The sequence below is a fragment of the Bidens hawaiensis genome, unplaced genomic scaffold, assembly GCF_021521415.1.
Source record: "Bidens hawaiensis isolate Kalapana, Puna unplaced genomic scaffold, B.hawaiensis_p1.1 tig00051459_1, whole genome shotgun sequence".
Lineage (NCBI taxonomy): Eukaryota > Viridiplantae > Streptophyta > Magnoliopsida > Asterales > Asteraceae > Bidens > Bidens hawaiensis.
This window is the reverse complement of record NW_027499233.1, coordinates 31,520-44,302: the sequence shown is the minus strand read 5'-3', so window position 1 is coordinate 44,302 and position 12,783 is coordinate 31,520. Positions and strand designations below refer to the sequence as shown.

The following is a 12,783-nucleotide window of genomic DNA, read 5'->3' as shown; positions in this document are numbered from 1 at the left end:
GTGAAGCCTTGACTGTTTGTGCTGCGTGCATCTATTTTCCACGCCCAATCAACCACTGTGGCCCCCTTTCCGCCCACAATATGCCCCAAGTAGCTATGTCTAACACTACATAGCGTGTTTGTATATTAATGGTCATGTGCAAACGGGGTAAAGTCTCAGCAACACATGCCGGCTCCGTTTGGGTTTGTCAAACCAATAGTACTATTCACAAGCCACCGGCTCGAAATTAATCACTGTGTTAGTGGGGACTTTCGGGTGTTAGCACTTAGATAATTCACATCAATACATGTTTCAGGTATGTATATGTAATCAAACATGTTTTTCACCCCAAAAGTTCGTAAAACAGTTTAGAAGTGTGGTCATGAAACTCACCGTTTAGTAGATAATCAGTAGCACGTCGATTTAAGGTTTGTGTAACTTGTAATCACGATTCCCTATAATCAATATTATAATAATATTAATATTTTAATGTTATTATAATCTCAATACTAAACTGGGCTGTATAACTAATCTGGGTATAGCTGGAACGTCCAGAAAGTGGCAATAGGCTTAGGTTGTGATGTTGTTCAATGTCTAATACTTAAAACCGAACTTGGCTCAGATTCCCGTTTTCCCGGCTGGGCCAAGTTGTTCGTTTACGCGTTCAGAAAATAGTTATGGGGAAATAAGCTTGGGTAAATGTATTGGTTAATAAAATGATTAGGTTATAAAGAATGATCACATACCGGGGTCCCAGATTAGCTACGGGGCCCGTTTCCGTTTATTTAGTTTGATTTGAAAAGAAACGCGCACAATCTATCCAGATAGTCCAGGTTTCTCATAGAAAAGTTCGTTTTTACTTAATTAATCCAAAAATATGATTTTTGATCGCTCTTGGTGTTTTGATATTCCCGCGGGTTCGTTAGTCGCGAACTTGCCGGTTTTTATAAAAACTGAATTTGTTTAATCTTCAAATTAGCATAATTAATTAACCGTAAATCATTAAATTATGAAAATTTAGCCACTTATCAAATAAAATATGTATATTTTATAAAAATATTTCTGGAATTATTTACTGATTTATTAATTTATAAAAATTCATTTTATCAGCTATATTTCGCCTGAAAATCGTCCGTTTACCCCAAACAATTTCCAAAAATTCCACAAAAATTTCTGAATACTCAAGTTATGTCCCAAAACAACCTGTATCGATTCCAGAATGTAAAAAGCTCGTGCGATATTCTTTTCGGCCCAAATTCGGCTATAAAAACTCATACGAACACAAATGCACAAAACACCCTTAGACTTCTCCAAATGATCCCAAAATTCATATGTGATCAAAATACATAAAATATGAGTTCCCTGAAAAATTTCATAACTTTTGAAGTATTTTAACTATTTTTCCCAAATAAACATCCCAATTCGGTAATAAATTCGCCAAATATTCTTGGATGGTCAAAAAATTACCAAATTTGAAAAGGGACTCAATGAAATGGTCCCTAATGTCCTTGAAAAATTTCAAGACCTAAAAATATGCAAATCATAACCTTAACCTAAACAGCCCGTAAGCGAGTGTTTCGGCATTACCTTAGCGGTTTTGGTTCGTTTCCGCCTTTCTAATCAACTTTTCTAGCTCTTGTGCTCCTATGTAGGCTAGATAAAAGTCTTATATCACAAACCAAGCAATTTTTCATCAACATAACAGCCCTTAACTTAGGGTTTCGGCTAGTGCACAAAAACGAACTTTTGAACCGTAAAAATGCCGTTTCAACCCTTTAATCCGTGTTTATGGCCAAAAATACTATCAAACCAGGTTCCTTACCATGTGTATGATCAAAACATGTTTATGGACCATTTTTAGGGTTTTTACATGGTTAGGAATGATTTTTGGTAATTAAAACATGTTTATATGGTATTAATCAAGGTTAAACAAGTATAAAAGTAGCTTATTTAAGTTGTTTACCTTAGGGTTTAAAGGGTTTCCTGATGAAGAATTCCAGAATTTGCTTGTGGATGAATGTGTAAAAATATCTTAGAACTAGTTTATATGTGAAAGAAATCAAAAGGGGGGGTTCCAATGTTGCGGCCGGAAGGTTGCTTGGGCCCCCTTGGGCCCATTTTGGCCCAATTAACCGATTCCAAAGGCCCAAACCGGAGAAGCCTAGCCCAAATTTGGTTCGGGTTTGTTTTTTTTGCGCGAAAAACTTATCGGGTGCGTCAAACAGTGCGGAAAACGAGTGTTTTTCGGCTAGTTTTGTGTAAAATTATAAAAACATACTATATGTTTGTAAAAATCGAAAATATTTTCACGGATCGATTAAAACATTTCAAATAAGTGTTTGGTAAGTCTTTTTCGGCTTAACGGATGATACAATGCTTGGTTTGTAACTATCTTTCGCGTTTAAATCTATAGCGGGTAGTTAAACGAGCATGTTTTCGTTTAACTTGTTTGCTATCAAACTAAGGCCATATTGCTAATATTTTAGCTTATATTAAACGTATATCACTTATAGATGCCCCCCGAGATTTCTGGGACCCGTTCGGTTAATCGTTCGTTTGTTACGCAAAAGACGTTTATTTGCTTAATCGATAAATACGTACTGAGGTGTACCTTGTTTTGGCTCAAATGTCACAGGTGGTGTACGAACTGTGGTAGTTGGTGGTGGTGGATGGTGGTTCTAGATGGATAGTGGTAGTATATGGTGGTGGTGGACGTGGCAGTGGTGGTGGTGGCAACGGATGGTGGTGGTGGACAGTGGGTGTTGGTAGATGGTGGTGGTGGACAGTGGGTGTTGGTAAATGGTGGTGTTTAACCCTCTATAGACCTTGGAACTGGATTGGCCAAGTATGCACAAGAAGAGTTCGCGCATACGTTTTTTTAATGAAACGTCTTCGAAAAAACAAGCAGCCTGCAGATGACAATGTTTGCGCGTGGTATGCGTATCGCATACAAAAGAGCCTGCATAGACCTTTTTTAAAAAAACAAGCAACACCTAAGAGCACCAAGGAATTTGTTCGCATTTGAGAGCTTGTAAGAGAAAAGATGTGATGATGATGTAGAGAAAAATGGAAGTAGAGGGAACTATGGAAATGTGCGTATACCGATGAGAAGTGTGACAAGGGAGAAGAGGAATTAGCATGATTTCCTGGATTAAAAGGAAAGATGGGTAGGGTAGGGCGAGCTGTGAGTCAGTATGAGGGGGGGGATTGTGAGGCCACCATTATAGATGATCTAATTAAAGAGTTAGTGACATATGCTCAAGTGGAAAGAGGCATGCTAATACCATAACTCTTAAATAGAGAATTGCAATAAATCATGTAAACATACGTATATTATGTAGATGATAATTGCGGGTAGAGATGACGATTAAACTGTCTTACATTAGAAGTAATGGGTATAACTGTATAAGATAATCATGTGCAATAGGTGTTTATGTGATTCTAGTAATTACCTGTGATTATACTAAAATATAGCATATATTTTAGGATGTTATATAGCAAAACTATTGATAGGGTATGATCAGAATGGTGAGATAGGCAGAATGCTTAAAGAGAGACATTTGATTCCAAACATGGCATGTGTGTACATGAAAGGTATAATAGAAATGTGGCGTGCATGTATCTAGCATGTATCTAAACAACAAAAACGATATTACACCATAACAAAAAGGAAACAATAGCTACTTTATGTTGTAAATCATAACATCAAACATGAGCCAAATAATAACCTTTATTTATTGGAGCTTTTGATTGGGACTTGATGAATTGCTATGATTCATAGTTTGAGAAGCTTCGCTAAACATAAAATATTGCTCATTAATCTGGTTAACAACATAATTTTCCAAAAACATTGTATATTGAACACAGAGAGATGTAAGACCATTTATAATGGGGCGCTTCCCACCCCATGGCGCCCCATAGCGCCGGGAACACCTCTCCCGGGGCGCTAGGGCGCTATGGAGGAGGGGGCCCACACAGCGCCGAATGGAGGGAATTGGTGAGTTTTTATTTGTTTTTCTTTTTTGATAATTAATAATAATAAAATAATAATGAGGTAATGATTGGTTGAGGCTCCCTTCACTACACATTTTTTGTCAAAACGCCCATATGATGACGTGGCGCCACATGACACAAAACGTCCTAATAGGGGTTCCATCTACTATTCACCATCTAAGAGAAATTTAATATTATTCACCATATCCCATATTACTATTAGCCCTGCTTGCGGTGCGCACATATGATGTATATATGTGTGAACCCTCGGGTGGGCAAAAGTGAAATTGCACTAATTTTGACGTTATTTTACTAATCTCGTGAAAATAACGTTAAAAGTGACGGACGGTTAATCAGGCATCATGTAGTGGCGTTGATAGCTGAAAGATAAGGGTACATGCACCGATCAGCTGGTGTCCCGATGATTGAGTGCTATGTGCCTTATGTCCAAGGCTTGATGCGAAACTACTATCGAGCCGGGGGTCTCACCGGAAGCAACCTCTCTATCCCTATGGGGTAGAGGTAAGGCTGTCTACACCTTACCATCCTCAGACCCTACCATAACTTTGCTATTGGTGAGACATACTGAGTACGATGATGATGATGATATCCCATATTACTATGATTCCCTTATATTTTACTGAAAAATAAAACAGTCATAGGTATCTGTTTTTTTTAAATAAATTTCTCTCCTATTATGTGTTTTTTTGATATACAAAGTGAAATCGATAGGAGACATATGATATTAATTTTTGTCATAATTAAATAATTTAATAAAGTCTAAAAATATTTTATCAATAAAGTATGGACATTTATAAAGGTTAAAGTTCAATATACAAGACATATAAGCATATGATATTTTTAAGTTACACTATGATCATTAACGAAGTTACATCATAGCCCCTCTAATTTAAGTAGGCTAACCTTATACTTTTAAATACCTCTTTCAAATATCTTTTCCCAACAACTTTGCAAAAAGCGTCTCACTTATAATTTGTTTTTCTTTTTCGCTTTTAACTTTTAAAATATGAAAATTTTAAAACTTTGAATATATAGTTCACAGTTGTGACGTGCCTATTTTTATCTATATTTCGATGTAAGTTTCATTCAAAACGAAGTTGTGCATGATAATATACAAACCGAAGTTGTACGCGATAATGTACACGGTGAAGTTGTGAGTGATAATGTACAGGTTGAAGTTGTGTGTGATAATGCACAAGCCATCAAAGTATAGATGAACAATTCATCAAAGTTATTTTTAGTTTTTTTTTTCTTTTGAGCTACTCGAGTTTGAATCCATCCCTGTTCTTAGTTTCCCCAATAAATTTTACCTTACATGGTTTTATATTATGTTTAAAACGACGTGTTTTAATTTCTCATTTTCTTCTCTCTTTTATTTGTTGCATTTTTCTTTATTTACTGACATCACACACGTTTCGATATTTAAAATGAAACTGCTAACTTCGTGTGATTCTCTTTATACACTCTAACCCGTCGCAAAATCCCATACCTTAGTTCATTACTAGTTGAATACTAAAAAAGGGTTGGTAAAAGAACATGGGTGAAGAGAATGATATGAACGTGAAGTTAAAGACAAAGAAGGTATGATCAAGAATAGATGTATGTGACATCAACAATGAAGTTGCAACTATGTGCTAGATCATCAACTCCTATATGAAATATTAATCACGCTACGAAAAACGAGACAGACATAAGGAATACAATTAATACAAAAAATATGTTAATGATAAACCACTCATTGGATGATATACAGTTGAGGTACCTCATTAGTTGCCATTGTGCGCCTTCTACATTTGCTAGAGCATCTGCAATGTTCTCATCAATCCTGACAACCCAATTAAGATGCTTAAAGTCAAAAGTTAATTGTAGTTTAAATTTTGATATGAACCTAACCTAATTGCAAGTTCCCCTTGCTGAGAAACTATGGTTGCCAACTGCGTGATAATGGCGCCCAGTTCGTGAATGGTTGACTTAACTTTGTGAAGAGCCTCAGCTCGGCTTTGCATGCAACTATCTAGTAGCGGAACCATCTGTTGTTGTTGACTTTGACTTTGCTGTATCCTACAAAAAAAAAATAATAAAACAATTATACGGCATCTGATTTTTTGAAATATATTTCCTCTTCGAATATGTTTTTTTGGCTATATATAAACAAGCTAGGCTAGAAAGTTGTGTATTATAAATGTTTTTTTTTTCAAGAAATATCTATTTTAAATAGCATCACACACACACACACACACATATATATATATATATATATGTAGGTTAAGTATAAAATGAAAACCCTTGTGAAAACTCTAGAAACCCATTCTCAATCACATGTTTTTAATTAATGTTTAAATCTTGTGGTCCACAATTAAAGTGAATAATGTAAATATAAATATAACTTTTTATCTCTCCTGAAAACATATATAAAAATTAGTAAAAAAATGTTAAAAACTAGCAAAAATATTTTTTTTGATGTTTCGATGTTTTGTATTAAATGTTACAACATATATTACATGTAACAAAAAAAAAACCCGATGTTACATAAGGTTTTTGCAGGTTTTCACAACTCAAATAGGTTTTCATTTTAACCTTACCCTATATATATATATATAAGACATTTTAAAAAAATAAAAAATAGGAAATATGGTTTTAATGTGTTATCAACTTATCATTTTATTTACCACACTAAATAAAATCGCTATTTTTTGATGGATGAGAGGGGTGAGAAATCAAAATTTAGACTTGACTAGAAGTTAACACGTGACATCCAACATTTAATATGAAAGAAAACCAACTTCATCCACAAAAGATAGTTGAAGTAGCTACGTGACATTAACAAAGGATTTGCAACTACGTGCAAGATCATCAAAATCGATCTAAGATGTTAATTAAGCTACGAAAAAAGAAAAAATATTAAGGAATATGATTAATACAAAAAAAATATATTAATTTTAAAGTAAGCCATCTATTAGATGATATACTATTAAGGTACCTCATTAGTTGTCCTTGTATACCTTCCACATTTGCTAGTGTATCTTCTATGTTTTCATCTATCCTGACAACCAATTAAGATATTTAAAGTCAAAGTCAAAGTCAAAGTCAAAGTCAAAGTTTTAATTTTAACATGAAACGAACCTAATTGCGAGTTCTCCTTGCTGAGAAACCATCGTTGCGAACTGTGGAAAAATGGTGCCCAATTCATGAATGGTTGACTCAACGTTGTGAGGAGCCTCGGTCCTGCTCTGCGTGTAGCTATCTTGTAACAGAACAATTTGTTGCTGTTGTTTACTTTGACTTTAACTTTGTTGTGGTTGTAATAAGGGCCGAAATACTTCATCTGCCTGCTTCCTGGAAAGTCAAAGTCAACAACAAAATAAAGAGATATACTCTATATATATATCCAAAGATATCTCATTTTTACCTGGGAAATAATGGAGATGAATTTGATGAGTTATTATTATTAACCCAAGGAGGCGGTGAAGTTAAACCAGTAGAAGTTGATTTATTAGCAATGGGACGTTGGCATGCAAATGGGTTCGCGGAATATTTTAAAGTATTTGCAGAATATAGCTGTCTTATGTTTTCACGAACCTTCAAATTCTGCAGTCAAAAGATCACAATTTTACTAAAATACTATCGAAATAAAGTAAATTTTTGTACTCAAATTTGACACCTCAAGTATTTATGTAACGCTTGAACAGTTGCAAAAGGTTTTAACCTTCCGCAAAAAGTCACCCATCAAAAACTATACCTCTATTCGCATAGTGAGGACTTTTCTTGAACTCTTTTGTGGTCCTCATCAGACGATTCTCGAGATTATCAACAACCGTAGTTGAATGGGTAGTTGTGTCAGTTGAAATGCTTTCATTTCCATTTTGTGCATTGCAAACAAGCTGCAAATCCGCTATAGCTGCATTAAGGGCGGTAATCTCCTGCTTGATGACGGCTGTCAATTTTTGAATCTCCATCGTTGGATCGTCAAATACAGAGGTCCTTTTCGCCACTAGAAGGATAGACGAAAATCATGTGAAAACTAGGTTCAAAAGATGAATGTCACAAGGTTTGCATTTTACTATAGTACAAAACATAATCTTAGATGATTATAGTAAGACATTTTTATTTATTTCAACACTTGCATGATCCACTACTGCAAATATATGGGCAATTACATATATACCCGATCCAAACATTTAATTACACGTATCCCCTTCTTTAAACTTAAATATTATATATTTACCTGCTTTAAATAAAATTGACTTATAAAATGACCATTTTACCCTTCCCTTTTACCAAAAGAAATTGTAGCTCTAACCAGTGTTGTAAAAGTCGGATTCCAAAGCCGACGACTAGTCGGTCCTTGGACCCCTACCTTGGAGACTTTTTTCAAGTTGGCCTGGATTAGTCAGAGGCAGTCAAGGTTGGTCAAAAGTTGGGCTAGGCGGGCTAGGAATTTCTGAAAGTCAGTAAAAAGTCAGACTATGCGATCAAAGTCGAGCTAGGCGGGCTAGGGTTCTCAAAAAGTCAGTTAAAAGTCATTCAAAAGTCGCCGAGTCAGCTAGAGTACCATTTTGACGTGAATTATGCTTATTTTGACAAATATATAATATCCAAAAATTAATTTCTTTATATTTACCATGTCCGAGTACTCCCAACTTCCCAGTCGGCCGCCTAGTGTCCACCTAGCGATTTTTGCAACCTTGGCTCTAACTTATTTTGTAGCAGAACTCAAATGAATAAGAGGCAAGTCTAAAAGGAAATATAACAGTTTGAAACCAAAATCATACATAACAGAAACCGGATGAAACCGAAAACTAAACAAAATCAAACACTCAAACCAGCTGAACCGTCAAATCCTCATCGTCGAACCAAACACTCACTCAAAACTTTCCCAAGAATTTTTATTACTCAACAATGCATGCATGCTAAAATCTTACTTTAGGAACTCACATTTTGCAAGTTTGGCTAGCTTCTGCGACGTCTGATGGACTGCGTATCCAATTTTCGAAGCTCTTTTGTTGAATTCAATCTTGCATGCAACTTTTGATCGCGATGGTCTAGATTTTCTTAGGCTCTCAACTATGCTAGAAACCTTTGGTCGCGATGATCGAGATTTCCTTAGGCTCTCAACCATGCTAGAAAACTTTGGTGTTCGATCTCCATACGACAAACATTTTGTTGATTTAAGATTCATTGTAAAATAATAATGTGTAAGGAAAAGAAGAGTGTGATATTAGTTAGTTTAGTTATGCATTTGGCTTATAGAATAAATGATTCAAATGAATAATAATAATGTTTGACTGTAGATTGCATTGAATTGAATTGAATAAAAACCTTAACACGATCCGGTTTTTCAGATCTCTAACAACCGTTGACTGAGACTGATCATACCCAACTGTTGACTATATATTACAAACTAGGTTAAGGACCCGTGTACTATACGGGTTGGAAATATAATAAAATACAAATATAAAGATATGTTTATATATTTAAGCAATTGTAAATTTGGTGTGATATCAACATATCATTTTACATAAATATAATTTTTTTGAAATGAAATTGGATCGAAAATATAGAATTCACGAGAAGACTTATAATAATGGTAAAACAATCAATGTACTATTTGGTAGTAGATTGATTGATATATATATATATATATATATATATATATATATATATATAACTTTATAGGTGAGTTGTAATTTATTTTAGTAAGTCATAATAGAAAAAATATGTATTAAGTAATATAGATTTGTCTTGAAAACAATCAAGAAGCAAGAAACAGTTTTAAGATTACCATACCTACATGCAATCAAACCACATCAGTCAATGTCTTGCTATATTAGTAATTCTATCAAAATCATTGTCAAAATCAAATAGAATATCAGTCAACAATCTCTACAACTTCTAATATCAATTATGCTGCCATTATGAAGCACCAACTCGGCCCATTCATCTAGATTGTGAAGTAACATTAAACACTTGAGCAGACGATCGGCTACAAAAGAAAAAAATCTATGAGATTGAAGAATTGTTTGATTATTCAAATGAACATTGTATAAAAAAGTAGAAATGAAAAATAAGGCATCCGTGTATTATAAATATTCATGCACTATTTAGGTGTGTTCATAGAATAAAATTCGGATTATTCGAATCAAGTTATTCACTCAAATTCGCCTAAAATTTTAAATAAAACGGTTCGAATAAAACTCGAATCAAGTTGAGTTCGAATCTATTCGAATAAACCAAATTAAGCAAAAAAAATAAAAACATTATAATATTATAGAAAAACCATTTTTAAAGTAAAATAAAAGGAAAAACAAACCAGGGTTTTATTCCCCTGTTTCCGCTAAAGGCCCAAAATTCAGTGGAGGTATCACCCAATGCACCATGTTTAGATGTACATGTACGCACGTCTGCCTAAACTTTCAAAAATTGATTAAGAGGCCACCACAGCTTTTTGAGCATTATCACACCAAAGTTTCCAAAAGCTACAGAACCAATATTCAAAAGTTCAACAGAAAAACCATTAAGATTTAACCCCATGATTCCATGAAAGGTGATCAATTTTGACTTTTAAGAGTCAATTGAGTTGCGTATCAACTTCAAGTTAAAAAGAAGTTATATACATGAAATATGAAACATGCCTTTAAAAGATAATGCATATACACCATGTTTCTATTACAGAAGTAGTATCAGCTCATCGCTACACAAAATGTGACAAGGACTCACCATAAAATAAACAGCTAGAAACATCTCAAAATGGGTGATTGAAAGTACTTCATGTGTAGAAAAATGGTGTAACTGAGTTGTTAATCAAGAAAATATAACCAAACTTTTAGGATTACCGGTTCCAGATAACACTTAAAATGAAAAATAAACTGTTTATGTTGTCCTTGAAATTAAAGAGATGATCATGAAGCATCAATTTTTGCAACTTTTCCATTATCCACACATACATATATATCCTATTAAAGAACATGCAAAAATAGAAAAAAAAATCAAAAAATGACCCCAACTACAAATCTAATTCCTTCACGCCTAGAATCAAACTAACAGCAAACAAATCAAAAGTAACAGAATCTACACATGATCAAAGCTTCTAATTACATAGTTGATACTGCAAGTTGAAGGCAAATCAAAGATGCGCATTAATCTAATATAAAATGTATGGTAATATGAGGTTCGGAGTCGATGTCCTTCCATTTCTCTTTGGGTGGATTTTTTTATATGGGCAGTCGGCTAGGTTATATGTGGGTGATACTTTCATTAAATCCACCACTGGGGTTCAACAGGGGGACCCTCTTGGGCCTCTCCTTTTTGCCTTAGCTTTGCACCCACTTGTTCACCAAATCAGAGATCGGTGCAAGCTTCTCTTTCATGCTTGGTACTTGGATGATGGCACGATTATCGGGGATACTAGAGAGGTAGCCAAAGCATTAGATATTATCAGGTCTGAGGGGCCTCGTTTGGGTCTTGAATTAAAAGTTAAGAAAACAGAGTTATTTTGGCCAACATGCAATGGGGTGAAGGCACAGGAGGGGTTGTTCCCTTGCGGGATTGGAAGGCCGGTGCTTGGCGTGAAACTCCTTGGTGGTGCTGTAAGCCAGGATGCGGGGTTTATCAGCAGTTTGGCTATGAAAAGGGCATCTAGCGCTGTGGAACTGATGAGCTGTCTCCCAAGACTTCGGGATCCTCAATGCGAGCTTCTTTTGCTTCGCTCATGTATGGGAGTCGCCAAGCTTTTGTTCGGTTTGAGAACATGCTAACCTATGTATGTGGGGGAAGCTGTTTCTATATTTGACAATGGTCTTCGAAGGGCGATTGAGGACATCGTGGTTTGTGGAGGTCCGTTCTTTGGGGATCTCCAATGGAGGTTGGCATCACTTCCGATCCGTTATGGGGGGTTGGGTCTCTGTTCGGCCGAGGATGTATCTACATATGCTTTTGTGGCTTCGAGAGCACAGTCGTGGTGTTTGCAAGACCATATTCTTCAGGGTTGTGATATTTATGGGTTGGACTCTGATTATGGGTGTGCGATGAATCGTTTACGTACTTCACTTTCAGATTTTGATCTTAGCGGGTTCTCTAATAAGGACACCGCCCCCCCTAAAGCCCAACATGTTGTGGCGAGTGCCATATTTAGTGGAATCGTCAAGAGTTTAGAAGTAAAGTTTGATCTATCCCCTCGCCAAAAGGCGGTGTTTGAATGCCTTCGGGCTCCTCGGGCTCAGGATTTTCTAACGGCCATCCCCATTGAAGGATTAGGCCAACGTATGTCGGGTTTAGAGTATCGGGCTATCCTTAAGTACCGGTTAATGATCCCTATGTTCCCGACGGATGAACCTTGCCCAATTTGTCGCAAGGTCTGTTTGGATTCTTTTGGTGACCATGCGGTGCATTGCAAAGAATTGTCTGGCTTTAAATACAGACATGATCTGGTTAGGGATGTTCTATGTGATGTTCTTAAACGGGCAGGGATTTCTGCTAAAAAGGAGGCCCATGTTAACTTTCTCACGGATCCTATTGAAGGGAGGTCTACTTTACGACCAGCTGATATTCTTGTGTTCGAGTGGGCAGGGGGGAAACACGCCTGTGTGGATCTTACAGGTGTGTCTCCTCTTGTTGGGCTCAGGGACCGTGGGTTTGTTGTGGGTCAGGCTGCGTTGAAAACTGAATCAGGCAAAGTTGTTAAACACGAGAAAGCTTGTTTAGATAATCAACATGTCTTTCTACCATTTGCCTTTGATACATTTGGTTTTCTGGCTCCAGAGGCTGTGAAATTTTTGAGTAGGGTTCAGCGCG

General features: G+C 35.8%; 1 pseudogene; it reads right to left on the bottom strand.

Annotated features, from left to right (window-relative positions):
* Nucleotides 1-6,746: 6,746 nt before the first annotated feature.
* Nucleotides 6,747-9,172, bottom strand: LOC143599077 (syntaxin-32-like; annotated as a pseudogene).
* Between the last annotated feature and the right edge of the window lie 3,611 nt (nucleotides 9,173-12,783).